The sequence below is a fragment of the Dendropsophus ebraccatus genome, chromosome 12 (genome assembly GCF_027789765.1).
Source record: "Dendropsophus ebraccatus isolate aDenEbr1 chromosome 12, aDenEbr1.pat, whole genome shotgun sequence".
NCBI classification, from domain to species: Eukaryota; Metazoa; Chordata; class Amphibia; order Anura; family Hylidae; genus Dendropsophus; species Dendropsophus ebraccatus.
Window position 1 is genome coordinate 22637045 of NC_091465.1, and position 18769 is coordinate 22655813.

An 18769-nucleotide genomic window follows, 5' to 3' on the forward strand; every position below is an offset into this window, starting at 1 on the left:
TTACCTATTACACTTAGATGGTATTTGGTTGCACGGTTTATACCTTATGTTTGCACACTGGGATAAGATAACTTAGTCCTGCATAACACCACGACGTGACGTCGGTGCTGAATGACAGCTTTGGCTCTGCTACATCTGGCAATTCCTCTGACTCTATAGAGGTGCATGCAGGTTAAGTAGAGCGAATCACTTGCACTTTTCTTTACATATTGTCCTCGGTCGTGGCTTCTTAGCATGGCTTATGTGACGCCAGGGACTCTCGCTCTGCGGAGTCATGCTTTGCTGGAGGAGAAGAGTTTGGGGGCAGATCTGTAAGGATCCGTGTGATGATGGTGCAGGGGAGCGGAACGGGCTTTATGTTCCTGATGAAAGGTTTAATAAATAGGCGCGTACGTGTCTGTACAGGAAGCCAGCGAAATGCCATTCATTCATTACAGGTATAATGATCTCTAATGAGACCTTCGGATCAGAGATTATGAACGGTAATATCACGTCTAAATGTTTGTAGGAGAGACGTTCCATATCAATGAGTCCTGCATATAATCCCTAGTTACTATAGGAGATTGGGCTCCTATCACATATACATTATAAAGAGAGTCTGTAGCTTTAAGGTAGTTGTCCTGGAATTAGAAAACTACTTCCTAGTGCCCTTCATGTCTACATGTTGTGTATGGAGCTTTTTACTGAGCTGCAATACCTGCCACCGCCCATGGACAGGTGTGGCGCTGTTTTTGGTCAGTAGGTTACTGTTATGATTTACATGCATAGAGAGCTGTGTACCCATATCCTAATGCCTGAGGGTGCCCTGATCTTCCACATTAGTGGGCGCCAGTGTTCTAAAGAGCACCTGGTAGGCACGGCACGCACTCATAGATTTTGCACTAAGAAGCTTCAACTTTAACACATGCATTTATTGCACCTGCCTTGACATCAGGCCTGTATACCGCATGCAGCTCCTCAGTGGTCACTGTTTAGCGTAGGGACCCGTGTGAACCAGGAGACCTGCACATGGTACACGGGGCAGTATGGTTTGATCAAATTATATACCAATATCCTGGCGTTTGTTTTTAAACCGATCAGTATTAGTATTTAAAGCGGCATTAGTATCAGCTATTGGTGTGATATGCAGTAGCTCCCTTCTCTCCATGTCGCATCACTGTTTGTTCATGAATTCTCTTTCTGTAGGGTATGCCAAAAATATGTCCCTTCCTCTCTTTAAAATCCTTTAAAGGGGTAGTGCGGCGGTAAAGAATTATTCACAGAATAACACACATTACAAAGTTATACAACTTTGTAATGTATGTTATGTCTGTGAATGGCCCCCTTCCCCGTGTCCCACCACCCCCCACCCGTGTACCCGGAAGTGTGGTGCGCTATACATACTTGTCACGTGCCGACTCTTCTCCGCTGTTCAGTCAGTGAAGTCATCTTCGGACGGCCGGGCCGAATCCCTCTCACCGTCCTGAGTGCCAGCCGCCCTCTGCCGGGTCATCGGCTGCTCAGCCGCGATTGGCTGAGCACAGTTATGCCGATGACGCGGCAGAGGGGGGGCGGCACTCAGGACTGTTGGAGGGATTCGGTCCTGCCGTCCGAAGATGACTTCACTGACTGAAGATCGGAGACGAGTCGGCACGTGACAGGTATGTATAGCGCACCACACTTACGGGTACACGGGTGGGGGGGGGGACACGGGGAAGGGGGCCATTCACAGACATGACATACATTACAAAGTTGTATAACTTTGTAATGTGTGTTATTCTGTGAATAATTCTTTACCGCCGCACTACCCCTTTAAAGTGGAACTATCAGGTTTAACGGATCTAACCTGCTAATAGCCTCGTGTTACGCTCAGGTTGCAAAGAAGGAAGGGATGTCTCTTACCTTCATCCTCTGTGCCTTCCTCTGTGCCTTTCCTGTCATTCACTCCACGTTCCAGTAAGACCATTTGGAGCACTGGAGCACCATTAGGAGCATTGCCCCGCCCCCTTATAGCGCTGATCCACCTAATGGTTATCAATGGGCCTGGCCAGATTGTCGCTAGGGGGACGAGGCAGTGCTTACTGGAAGAATTAGTGAATGACTAAGTGCACAGAAATGGCACCGAGGATGAAGGGAAGAGACATAGCTCTGCATCCTTAACGCCTCCTGTGCAATAGGGACATATCAGCAGGTTAGACCCAGCAGATCTGGGTGGTACTAGGGTTGACTGGTTGATAATGGTTGTTACCTAGCCCATGGGCAATATTATGGGCAATATTATGGGCACTACAACATTCAGAAATCTTTTGCAACCAAACCAGTCAGCACCGACAAATCCCACAGACAGCTCTGTATTTTTTATTTTTTTTTCCAGTTTAATCCTGGAGTTTGATGCTATCCGCTCTGCGGTTTAATCTCTTCTGCCTGGGTCCCCTAATTTATTGTGTTGGAATTCTTAAGACTCTGCTGTGTGGGCTTATGAGGAGCCTTACTGGCTGCTGGTTTCTCCTGAGCACAGAGACTGGCTTTCTCCTTGCTGTTTTCTAAGATGATGATTTTGGGATTCTGATTCTTCACTCAGCAAAGATACACATGTGGATTCATCATGTTCCAATTGTTGCATTACAGATAAAATACTGGAATCCTTATTTAATTTTTGCCATTTACTGATCCTCGAGGGCGTAGCTGTAGGGAGTACGGTCATAGCTGCCCCTCCATGCCCTAGTGCCTGAGGGCAGAGACCAGTCAGGACCATGTTATATATTTTACATTGGGGCACAAATTATTCAGTTGATTTCCTTCCTGCAGCTATTTTTTGGCCTGACAACCTATTTTGTTTAGTTTATATTGCATCAACATGTTCCATAGGGATGTGCGCACCTAGAAATCACTTTCACTTTTCATGTACTGCTGTAGTGGGTCACAACCTTATATCCCAAATAACATGCTAAAGAAAAAATATAAAATCTATTTAAGGTTCCGTTCACACATACAGGAACAGCAGCAGATTTTATCCTGCAGATATCAATCTTATAAAATTTGCCATCTCAAATCTACTGCAGATCCTATACATGTAAATGGACCCTAAGAGTGGCTCCCACCTACGGCCACATCTCGTTTTTAACGTACGTTGTCAATATACATTGGATGCCCACTAGAGATAAGCGATTCTCAATCACGCTTTGGTTTGTCTGAACCCGAACACTCTGCATTTCATTACCAGTGGCTATGGTAGGGCCGTGGCCCGCACTACGAATGTGCATCTGTAATGCTCCATGCTTCACGGAGCACTACATTGACGCTTCGTTAGCGTAGCGATCCGTGTCGCAATATGCCGTCCGCATTACAGCATGTTCTTTTTTTGCAGCACGGATCGCGGCCCCGTACACACGGGACCATTCAATACCATAGATTCTATACATATGACTTGATTGGATTCCTTTCCAGAATTACGTTGATGCAAGGCAACTGTACTACTTCTTTTGCCAACATGTTGCCCCATGGTATTACGAGTGTGTGATACAATGGGTATAATTATACTTAAGTGCTATCTATTTGCTTGTTGTAGTAGTTGGTAGAGCGGAGGGAACCAGGTTCGGGTTCGAGTCAATCCGAACCCGAACGTTCGGCATTTGATTAGCAGTGGCTGCTGAAGTTGGATAAAGCCCTAAGGCTATGTGGAAAACATGGATATAGTCATTGGCTGTATCCATGTTTTCCAGACAACCTTAGAGCTTTATCCAACTTCAGCAGCCCCAGCTAATCAAATGCTGAACGTTCGGGTTCGGATAGACTCGAACCCGGTTCGCTCATCTCTAGTAGTTGGCATTTAACTCTTCTTCCCATAGTGTTATTTTTATAATAAATCATCATCCACGATTGTGGCCATGTTAATGTAGTTGAAGACTCCCTATGTGACCGCTTTATTTCTAGTAGGTTGCCGTTGACTAAAACTTTACTAGTCTCACCCGTTGAATACATGTGGTCGGTATAATGTGTCCTTGCTGCCAGGGTCACATGAGTCACAGGGTTATTTCCATGCCGTTTGGGTCCAGTAATTGCCCATAGGACATTTAGGTTTATTAACCATCATTGCATTGTCTCTGGTGCCTTGTACACCTTTGCCTTTGAAAAGCTTTATATTGTCTCTATAAACATTGATTTCTGGTGTACTTGAATAGTCCTCAGGCTAAACACCTTTCTCTGCAGTGTACAGAAGGCGCCCGATAAATTCCTACAATGGCTTTCCATTTAATTGAGTGGCTTCTAATAGAAAGTCATTTGACACGTTTCTTGAAGAATCTGAGTCCAACAAAAGAGTGAAAGCTTTATAGCCAAAATTGGTTGAAAAGTAAAGTTTTTATCTACGCAAATTTCCATTTATTGGATGTACTCGCGTAATGGCTTCAAGATGGTTATCAACTGTATGGACCAGATTGCTGTGTCTAATGCAAAGTAGTGTTTGTGTGTCACATTCATCACTTATGTGTAGAAGTATTGAAGCCAAACAAAATTTAAAGATGCTTAAAAGCGTTGTCAATTTATAAGATTAGAAGAAACTATAGAGAGTCTTCATATTCCGTACTACTTAGGATCCATGTCTGACTACAAAGAGCATCTCTTGCTGTGGAGGACCTGTTCTGTTCTTCATTACATAGACAACTGGTTGATTTGGATGGATAAGGTGTAATGCCTAATTTCCCCAGTGGTGGCACTGCAGAAAAACTGAACACTTACTACGTGCTTTCCCCACGGATGATAGTTTAGGTGCCACTTTGTGATCAGCTTTTATTGTTGATGGATCCTTATAATATATAGCAGAACTGTTGATGTCCCTAACGTGGTCTTTATTTTTTTGTCACTATTCAATCAGAGCAGGTAGTAGTCCCGGCACTACCCGAAAATGTATGTGCTCTCAAATCTGACTCTCCAGAACTATCGCTGACACATAACACTGTGAATTCATAATGATATGATGGTGCTCTGCAATGATTCAGACTTCATAGCAGCCAGTTCATACAACAAGAAAGATACAATGACTTGCGGCACTCACCATCTTCATATAAATGTTTTATTCCATCAACAGATGTGGAATTTGGGTAGAGCTAGGGTGACGGACCGTTTCACACTCAGCCCTTGATCAAAAGCCAAGAGGAAGAGCACGGTGGTGCGGGAAATGGTCTGTTGCCCTAGCTCCACCCACGTCCGTTGATGGAATAAAGCATTTATATGAAGATGGTGAGTGCCACAAGTCATTGTATCTTGTATTCATTTTTTTTGTCTTCCTAGCTTTCAGTAGTATCTGCTGTAATATTCAAGAAGGGAATCTATAAATTAGACCCCTGAATATTGTAGTAGTAGTAGTAGTAGTACATTAGTCGCATGGATTTAATAGAATACCACCACCCGCATAAGCTAATGCAAATTCGTCCTCTACTACATGAAGCCGCAGAATCTTTTCTATAGGATTTGTCTAATGACTGAGGGATTTTGCTGTAAACCTGCCATTTTAGAACAAAAAAGAGGTCGTGTAGTATTAACTTAACAGTCTGGTAACCAAAGAGCTTACAGTGATTAGGCTTTGTATTCTCGCCGCACTCCACGTAGGCAAGGGGGCCCACTCACACATGTGGGGCAGTGTGGACTGTACGCTCTATAAGACGTGTCAAATTAAACCATCACGTCCTCGTATCGTTTTATTGTTATCATGGCCACATCTACGGGGTGGAATAATGTCTAGAAAGCATTCAGGGCATTACGGTATGAAGATTTTTCTGTTCTCTCCATTGCTTTGGGTAGGTTCTCATAATACCTTTTTTTTTTTTTTCATGTTTTTATTCAACATTCTTGTCTTGGTTGTCACCAAAGCCATGTCAATAATTATACATGGTATCTGGGACTCACCTGCATGGAGTCATTTAATGGGTATGTGATTCAATGAAAAGTGAGGGTCCGGCACTCCAAATAATAGCGTAAAAATCCAAAATTTTATTAGGTCATGTTAAAAACCAGCTGAGCAATTCATGCTGTGTGGCCTGGTGGACGGTCACGTTTCGCGCATGCGCGCTTAATCATAGTCTAATGGTCAGTGTATAGCCAAGGATTTAAAAACAAGTGATGGCCAATGAGGTTTCTCCCAGTGCAAGCGTGTGCAGATGGGAGGAGTGCGTGCAATCAATGATAGGATTCTACGTGTGCACTGCACGGTTGACGTTGCGGCTAATTCACATTGTGAGATGTGGGTACGCCGAGCGCCAATACATGCCGTAAGTCTATCCACAATTGTAGCGTAATGGAGAAGGTATTTAATGGGTATGTGTAAGGGATCCTATAATTGTAGCTAGCTTCTGATATTCATCTGTATTGATAGGAAGTCACATGATGGAAACTTTTATCAAATCAGAAAAAATATGATATCTATCTATCGATGGCTTGTCACCCCGGTTCACAAGAAATCCTCTAATTTCCCTAAGAATGGACGTCCAAGTGTGGTTGTCATCTTCCATAGACATTACATCTTTGGTGGATGAGTGTGTAATACCTACTGCTCTTTTGCAGTTATCTATTGTTGATGGATATGAGCAAACTTCTAAAAAGGAAGTACATAAAGTTTTTTTAGTCCTCTAAACCACAACAGTCCTATCTTACCAGTTGAAATGGTTACCTGTACAGGTCGTAAACATATACTAATCTGGCCAAGATTTGGACAGTAATAAATTAATTTAATATAATCATAAATAGCGCATGATATAAATATTCATCAACAGAAGATAAAAACATATATACGCATTCCTATAGTTATCAAAAATGAGGATTAATACATGGAACATTAAATAAATGCACATAAAGGTTCAATACACAGATAAATAAATAAATAGAAATAAAAAATAAAAAATAAACAATAGAAAAATGAGTCAAAAAAAAAAAAAGGTCTCTTTAAAATGAGCGGTACCGCTGGGTGGCGGCCAGTTGCGAAGTAATATTGCTTATACCTTTAATTGTAAGCTACTAATTCCACTCTAGTTGCAGTTCAGTTTAGAGGGTGGTCTTGGACTTTTAGTCCTTCCAGGTACATATCAAGACTCGGACTGATAGTCTTTTTTAACGTGTTTTACAGACACCTTTTTAGACTAATAGTCCTCCCGAGTCATCAAAGTATGGTCTGCTTTGTTAGATCAGTAATGATATTTTACGCAAACAGTGATATCAGACACAAACTTATGGCGTTTGTAGCGCCTCTCACCCATCCCGAGGTGGCTGGTGGTATCGCTTCTTCCCTCTCTGCTATCAGCTCGCAACGGCCGAATGAGGTTAGCGGCTAGTGTAGCGATCCCGCAGCGCGTCCTCGTGGTTCTGAGGATACCTTCGCGTGCGATGGTACAGCCTCGATCTCGTCACAGATGACTCCGTCCGGGACAGGGTGGTAGAGATGGTTGTGGTATTCCAAATGGCAAGTGTCCAGATGGTACAATACAATCGGGGGGCCCCCCAGAGGGACAATGGGTCAAGAGTAAGTCCCAAAAAAAGGGGGAAAAGAAAAGAAAAATAAAAAATAATAATAATAATAAAAAATAAAAAAAATGAGAAAAAATAATGTTCGGTTTAAAATCACAATAACTAATCTGATGTAGCATTAGTCTGTATAATTTCCATACGCGTTTCAAGGTTCTCAATGTTTAACCTCTTCGTCAGTGGCGATGATGCTAGGACTAGCATCATCGCCACTGACGAAGAGGTTAAACATTGAGAACCTTGAAACGCGTATGGCAATTATACAGACTAATGCTACATCAGATTAGTTATTGTGATTTTAAACCGAACATTATTTTTTCTCATTTTTTTTTTTTTTATTATTATTATTATTTTTTTATTTTTCTTTTCTTTTCCCCCTTTTTTTGGGACTTACTCTTGACCCATTGTCCCTCTGGGGGGCCCCCCGATTGTATTGTACCATCTGGACACTTGCCATTTGGAATACCACAACCATCTTTACCACCCTGTCCCAGACGGAGTCATCTGTGACGAGATCGAGGCTGTACCATCGCGCGCGAAGGTATCCTCAGAACCACGAGGACGCGCTGCGGGATCGCTACACTAGCCGCTAACCTCATTCGGCCGTTGCGAGCTGATAGCAGAGAGGGAAGAAGCGATACCACCAGCCACCTCGGGACGGGTGAGAGGCGCTACAAACGCCATAAGTTTGTGTCTGATATCACGGTTTGCGTAAAATATCATTACTGATCTAACAAAGCAGACCATACTTTGATGACTCGGGAGGACTATTAGTCTAAAAAGGTGTCTGTAAAACACGTTAAAAAAGACTATCAGTCCGAGTCTTGATATGTACCTGGAAGGACTACAAGTCCAAGACCACCCTCTAAACTGAACTGCAACTAGAGTGGAATTAGTAGCTTACAATTAAAGGTATAAGCAATATTACTTCGCAACCGGCCGGCACCCAGCGGTACCGCTCATTTTAAAGAGACCTTTTTTTTTTTGACTCATTTTTCTATTGTTTATTTTTTATTTTTTATTTTTTATTTCTATTTATTTATCTGTGTATTGAACCTTTATGTGCATTTATTTAATGTTCCATGTATTAATCCTCATTTTTGATAACTATATTAATGCGTATATATGTTTTTATCTTCTGTTGATGAATATTTATATCATGCGCTATTTATGATTATATTAAATTAATTTATTACTGTCCAAATCTTGGCCAGATTAGTATATGTTTACGACCTGTACAGGTAACCATTTCAACTGGTAAGATAGGACTGTTGTGGTTTAGAGGACTAAAAAAACTTTATGTACTTCCGATTTCCTCACTCGCTCCTTTCTAGGTAAGGGCATTTTTTAGTTTAACCTCGACCTATACAGCGATAATTGTGAGCTGCACCAATATATTATATTAAACTTCTAAAAAGGTTTAGGGTTCGAGCGCTCGTCATTTGACTTCCGGTGGCTGGAAAAGTTAGATGCCAACCTAGTGAAGCCAGAAAAGCGTTTATAAAGCCTATGGCTGTATCCACGTTTGCCAAGACTTCCTAGGGCAGCATCGAACTTCTCCCGAACTTCTCAAATGCCAAGTATTGGGGTTCAGACGGACGTTGCAGAACCTAAACGTTCATTAAGTTTACTCATCACTAATCGTCGACCACAGACTTGTATTTTTTTCCAATAGGGTACCATTTATGTTCCAACAAAACAACACTGAACATCACTGAACTCAGGGAGAATAGCGAAAAAATCCAATGGAGTACTCATTTACGAGTCTCCACTGATTGAATATGCAAAGAAGGGGTCCGTGGAGCCTCAGTTACGAGTCTCAAAACACGGGAATAGCCAGATATGCCTCTCTCCATTTATGATCCCTCTTTTGTCAGCTATCCTACAGTATGTGTTTATGTATGGCCAGTAGAAAAAATACTTCCTAATATTTGACACTTCATGGGACATCATAAGCCCGCCTCAATCCTTACACAAAACCTTCCTGAAATATGACTATTTGAGTCTTAGGGCTACCGATCTCAGGTGGATCTAATGAAGATATCGGTAGGTTCTCAAAACGCATGACCCTTTACCGCAGTGAAAAAGAGCATCATGCTTTGGGGTCCTATTAGACATAGCGATTTTTATTTTTTGATTATATCGATAAGCGATCGCAATTGTGAACAACCTGAAATCGTTCACCATAACGAAAAGAAAAATAGTCGCTGGTTACTATCGTAATAATGATAGTTACTTTGATCGTTTACTTCTTCTGATCTCAACAAACGAACGATGTGTACATGCAGCGAACGATAGTTATAGTCATCGATTCTTCACACAATAATGGCCCCTTATAATAGGGCCCTTAGTCCTGGTTGTATAACACTTTTGTACAAAACCTTTTCTAATAGCCGATGATGCAAGAAGGAAGCCGAATTCAGCTCTAGGTGTAAATGAAGTACCAGTCATGCAATGCAGTCTTTATTTACCATTTTGACACTTTACTTAATAAAATGTTCTATATAACGTTGAAAATGCAGTTTACCTGGAAATCTAGGATTTTTGTTATCCATAGGCAGGTTAGTATTGTCTCTGGGGCAAGCTGGGCTTGGGTAGGGTGGGGCGAATGATGCGTACTATCCAAACACCGCAGTTATGCAGTCACTACATTCCCTTTTGACCCCGTTTATGTTGTTACTGTTTCCTTTTGAAGCCTTTGTGTAAGCGGAATCATTCGTTGCTTTGAGGAAGTTCTATGGAGCTTTTCCAATACCTCGGGTCATTCCCTTTTACAGTGATGCGCTTTTTTTTCTCTTTTCTCTTTATTGTATTTTATATGTTTGTACGATGAGCAGCACTTTCATGTTTTTGCTAATACTTTGCAACATTTGAAGGCACACGCAGGTCCTGCTTTTATCTTGGTAACTGGAGATGGGATTAGCATTGGATCCCCAAAACATTTTATATACCTAGACAACGCAGTAATCCTAGCCAGAGGTCGCCGTATAGAAGTACACAATTTGGCTATGTTTCTTTAAATTTACGCCAGCCACTTTAACCTTTATGAGATGTTGGCTAGCTGGGGACAATTGTGGGTTGGTGTCTGGACATGTTGTGTTCTGAATTGAATGTCAGGCTTGGAAACCTGTTTGTATGTGTGACAGATACCAAACATTTGCAGCTACTACCAAAAGGGAGGACAATGTTGGGGCCTGAGACTTGGCCTGCACTGGTGATCAGGCCTCCTCTCTTGTTCTCCCTTGGTGGAAACCAACGTTCTTCCTCCATCATCTAATGTACATAGACGGCTTAAAGAGGAGAAGGCCCTGCATTGTGCTTGTATCCATCCTCTTCATGCCTTGACTGAGGAGCACACTTAGTTGACAAGGTTAGGGTATTTTAGATGTTGCAGCTCATCCCTCTTCAAGTGAGTAAATCTGAGGACTTGCAGTGCTGGATATCATCCATCAAAACAGTATTTTTGTCTTTTCTTGCCACCTTCATCCCTTCAGCTCTTTAAGCATTTGTTTTTGGGAACATTGGCCATAGTATAATCCCGTGTCTGATGAGTTGTTCATCTATTAATCATTTCTTCTCATCTAGATGGCCAGCTATAGTTGGACGTCTCATCGGAAGGGCTGATGGGTCATCTTTATTTCTCTTCTATAATTATCTCTTGAAATAAATCTTGAGCATATTTTCTTGTATACTGTCCCATTGCTCTGTTACTTTTCCTGGTAAATTTATGAATAAATTGACAACTGGGTGGTACTGTTTGGGAGCATGTCCTTACAGTATCGGAAACTACTCAACAAATTGTGTAAGGGTATGTTTACACTGTGCAAATTTGGCATCTCTATGGGAGGGCTCGTCAATTGTTTGAGCGGAGGCGAGCGAGCCCTCCCATAGAGACGCCATTTGGCGCTGAGGCAGATGGGATTCCGCCAAATTCGCTATGTGTGAACATACCGTAAGAAGTGACTAAGAAATCCTTTGACATGCAGTAGTAACACTCATTTGTCAATTTATTCATACATTCCCAAGAGTAATAACAGAGGAGCATGTGTTCTGAATAGGAAGGGGAGAAAGCCGCTGCTCGAATCCCTTAATGGCAGATAATCTCACCAAGGACAAAAGAATTGGACATGTTATAATCCAATTTGACAAAAAGATGTAAATACACCTTATACTAAAGTTGGATTAACATGACTGTATAAAGTGTATGGGTGGGGCCCCTGAAAGTTTTTGTTAGTTATGAGGTGCCTGGTGTCTGTTTATCCCTCCGATTGCAAAAGTGTGGGGCTGCAAAAATTCAAACGCTTGATGCTGGCTGCGTCTTACTCCTTCTTATAGAACTGTGTATGAGGAGAACAGGAGACATTGCATCTGACAGTTATTAAAGGTGTACGGTGTCAGGAGCCCCCCATACGCATTAGATGGTTGGCCAGTTCTGCCAAAATAAGTGGTTAGGAAAGTACGAGAGAAGACAGGCCCCCTTTAAAGCCAAGGTATAGATGAGATGACCATCTTGTATAAAATCTGACTGATCTGCTGGATTTCTGATGCTCCAGCACAGCTTGGGGCTGCATTTTGAGAAATGACAGCCTGGTTGACTCTAAGCATTCTTTAACCTGCTTCACCTGATGTTTCTCTTTATTTGGCCCAGTGGTCATTTTCTATATACATTCTGTAGTGTATCTGCTGTTATGAGTGATGTGAGAAGCCGTCAATGTCTGTCAGAAATAAAATATTGAATTTTAATGCCTTGGGAAATACATTGGATATGTAGATTTTTATAACTTTCAAGCTGTTTTTAAGTAAAGTATGTCTCTTAATCCTTGAGCGGGGGAGGGGGTGAGTGGAAAACTGGGACGACCTGACTTGACAACTTGATATATTTCAGGCTCCGTCAATGGCTCAACTAGTTGTATTATGGCCTCAACTAATGGCATTTTTTGGTGGTCCCATCTCAAAATCACATTAAGGCTAGTGTTCAGTGGACCTGTCAAAAGTTTGGGTTTGGTAACGTTCTCCGAACCCGAATGCTCGTCATTTGATTCCCTGTGGCTGCAGAAGTCTGATGCCGTCCTAGGGCGTCAGAGGAAAACCTGGATACATCCACGGGAGCTCAAATGGTGAACATTTTGGGTTCGGAGAATGTTGTCGAACGTGAACCGTTTGACAGGTCCGCTCAACACTATCCAAGACCACTGGGTGCTACATCCTGGTCGCCAGTGGAGGTACTATGGTGTCCGATGCTACATTGCAACGTAACATATAAGGGTCAGTAGCTGTCCCACCACTTTGTGAATCTCCAAGCAGACAGTTGTAGCTGTCATTATTATTATTTTTTTTTTTATCCCTCCGCTTGCCTCTATCTCATTCACATAAGCCATTCTTAAAAGTGCAAACAAGGAGCTTATTGCGTTGGATCCACCAAAGAATGGAAACTGACTTCTCTGACAATGCTCAGACATTGAAACACTTACACCTAGACCTTTTGAAATTTACAAGGAGCTTTGTTAAATAAATCACATATTTTTAGCAGGCTGGATGTGTCAAGGATATTGTGATAGTAATTTAGCTATTGGCTCCTTCCTTAGCACCTTTGTCAGCGGATGAGCGGCGTGCCAAGGTCCCCGCAGACATAGCTGTTGTAATATCCGAATAGCGTGACACTTCCCCCTTGGACTTAGTGCAACTCAGCGTTTATTGATCCAGTCTGCACGACTTCGTTGAGGACACATTGTTATGCTGAAACCCTGATCAATGCGGTCCTGCTCGTGTTAATGCTGGAGTCCGCCAACATTACGCATTGGTTAACTTTAGCCATTTGAATGAAAAGAATGGTAGATCACATATCATGCTGATCTATACATGTGGTCGCCCTGTTAAATACAAGTAGACATATGTTCAATGGGAAGCTGTCATCACTTTGCTGCTGCCTGAAACAGTAGCATTTTCCTGCTCCACCAACCTTGATTCATCTCTCACTGTTTGAGTATAGGCCGATGGGGCAAGCAGAAGCCACTGGGGACTACCCTGTTGACTTCATGGTTCAGACAGCAAGTAAATGATGAGCATATTCTTTTAAGAGGGTGGTTATCTTAAAAAGATGGCCAGTACACATGATATATCATAGAAGGGCCTCATATAAGGCATATGTGGGCCAAACCTGCCGATCGTCTGTGTGTGGTGACCTCCAAACTATCCCCTGATGATGGAAGAGAGTATACCTGATACTTTTGTTCACTGCCAAAATAGTCTAGCACAGTCTTCCCCCTCATCTTGCTTTTTTCTAATCATTCATGTTTATGGGTGAACAATCATCTTTCAAGTAAATCGATTCTGGATAAAGAGGTAGTCTTCTCATAGTGGTGGTCATTGGAGAGGATTCTCCCTAGTTTGTTGGTGTGATCAGCTCTTCCATCATATCCTTTTCTAGAATCTTGGATGGTCAACCACTTTTGTTGAGCGGACTTGAGTCCAGGTTTGACAACTTCTCCGAACTCAAGCCCTCTGCATTTGATCCCTGGCATCTGGCGAAGCATCTAACTTCTCCAGACCATGGAAATCAAATGCAAAGCGTTAGGGTTTGGAGACGTTGCCGAACCCGGACTGTTTCCTCAAGTTCGCACCATATTTGCTCCCCACTGTCTTTATAACGTTTTGCTTTATTTTATATTCTGTAGCTCATTATAATAAGGAAACTGCTTAGGCCTTGGCAGATATCTTACAGGCCAAATGCCAGTGGCGCTTTACAGACCCTGTTGACTTTAATGGGGTCTATTGGATTTCAGTCAAGGTGTTCTGCATTTGGCAAAAAAAAAAAATCTCTAAATTCTGCATTGGGTTATTGAGAGGGGTGTACAGCATGTGCAACGCAATGTGAACAAGGCCTTATTAACACTTCCCGTAATCTCCGCATCCGTATTTCCGTATTCAAGTTAGTGCACATTGTTGTCTATTGGGCTATTCACACGATCAGTAGATTACAAGGACACAAACCAATTATGGGGGGGGGGAGAAGTCCTAGTACGGACCTAGTTTTTTTTTTTTTTTTTTTTTTACTATTGCTAGTTGCTATTTTTTTGCTATTTTATTATTATAATTGACATGTAATAAAAAAAAATACAGATCCACTACATATGCCCAATCCATAATTTTTAGCAGATTGTACGGGTGGATTACAGGAGAAATCTACAGTCATACTGAACATGGGCCATAGCCTTTTTTTATCAGAAAATATTTCATTTCTACCATTCCCAATATATTTTTCTTTTCTTATTGATTTTTATTTCTCTTGCATGGTAAAAAAAAAAATCCATGAGAAAAAAAAAAAGAAATCGTTTAACCTTTCGTATTCTTTGACCTTTCCCGCAGCTTACCGGGCGTTCATGCCTCTTAGGCTGCATGTCACATTCTATATTCAGCCTTATAAATGGTGCGCTTCTATTCTGATATCTGCATCCGTACACAGCCACAGGCTTCTCCGCTGCGTATATTAAGTGAGTGGGCCAGGGTTAAATTATGGCAAAGAATATTTAGCATTGGTCACTATCCAAGGGGCAGTATCCTTATTCTAAGGTTAAACTGGTTGTCATGTTTAAAAAATATTCGAGATAAACACCCTGTTAAGAAATTTGTAGTCCGTACAAGGAGGTCTCCTTTAAGGAACCTTTGCTGTCAGATTGGGAACATTACACACAACATCTCTCACGCTGGAGGACTTGGACCAATGTGACCTGTAATACTTAATGTCTCCTGTGGTGGTGCTGCAGGGGAATTGTGTTCTTTCTATTTAAAGGGGTTATCCAGTGTGCGAAAAACATGGCCACTTTCTTCCAGTAACAGCACGACTCTTGTCTCTAGTTCAGGTGTGGTTTGCAGTTAAGTTCCATTCACTTCAATTAATTGCAAAACCTGAACCCAAACTGCAGACAAGATGTGCTGTCTCTGGAATAATGCTGAAAAACCCCTTTAAAGTGACTCTGTTCCCACAATTTGACCCCCCCAAACCACTTGTACCTTCGGATAGCTGCTTTTAAACCAAGATCTGTCCTGCTGCCTGTTCGGCAGGTGATGCAGTTGTCCTAAAAAAAATACTTTTAAACTTGAAGCCCCGTGCCAAACGGGAGTATCTGTGTCCTAACTTTGCAAAACCCCTCTGTCCCTCCTCCCCGTCCACCTCATCATAAGAAATTCTCCAGGCAGATTGCCTCCTATTCCCCACCTGTGGCAGCCCGGCACATGGGCTGGATCGTTAAGGACCTGTGCAGTGTTCAGCATGGAGAAAATGTTTCTGTGGCATTCCTAATGATGAAGAGGGTGGGGAGGAGGGACGGGAGGGGTGGTGCAAAGTTAGGGCACAGATACTCCCCTTTGGCACGAGCTTCAAGTTTAAAAGTGTTTTTTTAGGACAATAACTGCATCACCTGCCGAATGGACCCCAGGACAGACTTTGGATTAAAAGCAGCTATCCGAAGGTACAAGAGGTTTGGGGTGGTCAGATTGTGGGTACAGAGTCGCTTTAAGTTTTTCTACAAATTAGAGCTGATTGCAGGGGGTTACTGGAACAGACTCCCTGTGTTCAGTTGATCAATGGGAAGCCCACCTAACAAAACAGACTGCCAAAAGTGGACAACCCCTTTAAGTATTATAAAGGTTCTTTATTTAGTCAGTTGTTTTAAAGGGGTTGTCCTCCCTTCCATATATAGTGACACTTTGCCAATTACCACCTCTTAGATAGAAGACCACCCCTTATTTTGTTCTGGTGTACTCAACATGACCCTGTTTAACGTGTTCTCCAATTCATTTCCATAGGGAATTTTCGGGTGTGATCAGCAATCCACCTGGGTGACAGTATTTAAAGGGGGGGGGGTTCTCCTATTTCGAGGCATTTGTTTAGAAATAAAGAATTCAGCCCAAACATTTTTTTATACTGTTCCTTGACAGAGGAGATTTGAGAAATTGAGTGAGTAACATTTTACTTTATTCTTTTAAACACACACATTTTTTTCTAGTATTTGGGTGGAGACGGCCTTTAATTTACATCTTGGGAGCTATAATTTAGGAACTATGTACTCTGCGAATACTAAAATGTGTTTCTGCTTTTATGTCTCCTACGATGGGATTTTTTTTGCAGCTACATATAAAAAAAACACGATCAGTTCTTTCCTATGTGTCTAGTGTTGGTAGTTTTAACTTTTTTGTTATGTCTACTCTATTGTGGTCTGACCAGAGGTTATGGTGATTGTGATGGGCTTGTGCATATACACAGTAGACAATATGATTAGGAAGATCTGCTGTATAATACGAGTACAAGTGGTTACTTCGACTTCTGGAGCTTTTGCTTATTAAACCCCATGGGCACTCCGACGTGTTTTTTTTTTTTTTTTTCTTTTAAATCAACTGGTTTCAGAAAGTTTCATTGACTTGTAATTTACTTCTATTTAAAAATCACAATTTTCTCAGTACTTATCAGCTACTGTATACCTACAGGAAGTGGTGTATTCTTTCCAGTCTGACACAGTGCTCTCTGCTGCCACCTCTGTCCATGTCAGGAACTGTCCAGAGCTGCAGCAAATCCCCATAGAAAACCCCTCCTGCTCTGGACAGTTCCTGACATGGACAGAGGTGGCAGCAGAGAGCACTGTGTCAGACTGGAACAAACACGTCACTTCCTGTAGAACATACAGCAGCTGATAAGTACTGGAAGACTGTCGATTTTTAAATAGAAGTAAATTACAAATCTATATAACTTTCGGACATCAGTTGATTTGAAAGGAAAACCTTTTTCGCCGGTGTACGCCTTTTTAAGTTTTAAGGCTTCTTATTAAAATCTGACTTAAAGGGAAACTACCACCATAAAGGTGGCATCACAGAGCTGTTCTGCATATCCTTCTTCCCAGAGTTCCTAGTGTGGTAATGAGCAGCAGATTATCTCCGACTACCATTAGGCTAAGGAGCAAGCCATCAGTTCTACATAGAAATTAGCTTGAAGTGCAGCCAGAGAATGTGTAGTTAACTTGCTTGTCGCTAAATTAACTCCATTCAGATGAGATTTTAAATTGCAGAAATTTCCACACTAAATCTGTGAATGTGAATATACCCTAAAAGAGTTGATTCCCCAGTAAAGTACTTGTCCTAGGTAAACGGCACCGTGGAAGAGCGATACCACGTCTATTCCTGGCAGCATCGCATAGACTGCACTTGACTTGATTTCCCCTTGAAATTGTCTATAGATGTTTAAAAAGTCAACTTTAAATGGTGGGCGGTCCTGACCCTTAATGCTCTATGAGACCTGTAATTTGTCATTAGGCGGCTTTGATCTGGCAAATATTCCTGCTGTTGCCTGTGGCTACTGCCGAGCTGTTGTGTGCCAGGAGTACAGAGTGTCACTTGGCTCGACCCAGTGTCAGAGCCCCATGCACGAAAAGCTCGGCCATATGCACAGAGATATATCATTTATTCTGAGCTAAACTGGAGAAAACTGTTGTTTATTAATATACTAATATGTATGAATGGGGATATTGGCTGTATTTAGGGATGTACTGTATCTCTGGTGGTACACCGGTTCTTATTGGGGAGACCCAGTTCTGGTGTCTTACAGGCAGGGCCTCATGGGGGATAATTATGCAAATAAGCTCTTATATACAAGTCTCTCTTGTGCCACCTGTAGGTCCATGTAAGTAATTGTAATGCATAAAACACCTAATCTGCTTAGATACAGTGATACATCCCGCTGCAGTATCATGTTTTACGGGACCTTGATAAGCCCGAATTTTAGGCTCTAGCTTCTAGTGGTTCTATTACCACCACCCTATGTTCCAGCTCTCCGTGAATCCCAGCCAGGCTTGATTGACATCCTATAGTACAGGGAAGGTCAGCTGATGTCTCAGGAGATCTCTGGCCTGTGCTGCTGCGGTCTACCCCTGGCGCATGCGCAGTGTATCCAGGTGTACTTAGATGCTTTGCATATGCCACATATACTGGGAGTTCCAAGCACAGAAGTATTAGGTTATGTCAGTCATGGCTGGGGGTGAGGAAGATGCACCTGTCGTGACCGCGATAGGCCGTGTTTCCTCCTTGACTTCAATGCCTCAATTTGCATACAACACAGGAGCCCATAAATGTTCTTATTCATTAGATTATGGTGTTGCTCTGTTAGACTAAAGGCCCTATTACATGAAACTATTATCGGCCGATAATCTTCTTGTGTAATAGAAGGCAACGATCAGCTGACATGAACGTGCAATAGCTGCGGCAGTAAGCGGGGAACGCCGTCAGCGCTCGC

General features: G+C 42.1%; 1 protein-coding gene across 3 annotated transcripts in view; it reads left to right on the forward strand.

The window, feature by feature from the left end:
* The window catches only part of KAZN (kazrin, periplakin interacting protein), a 153368-nt gene that overhangs the window by 76823 nt on the left and 57776 nt on the right, over window positions 1-18769 (forward strand). The gene's annotated exons all lie outside the window — the stretch shown is intronic.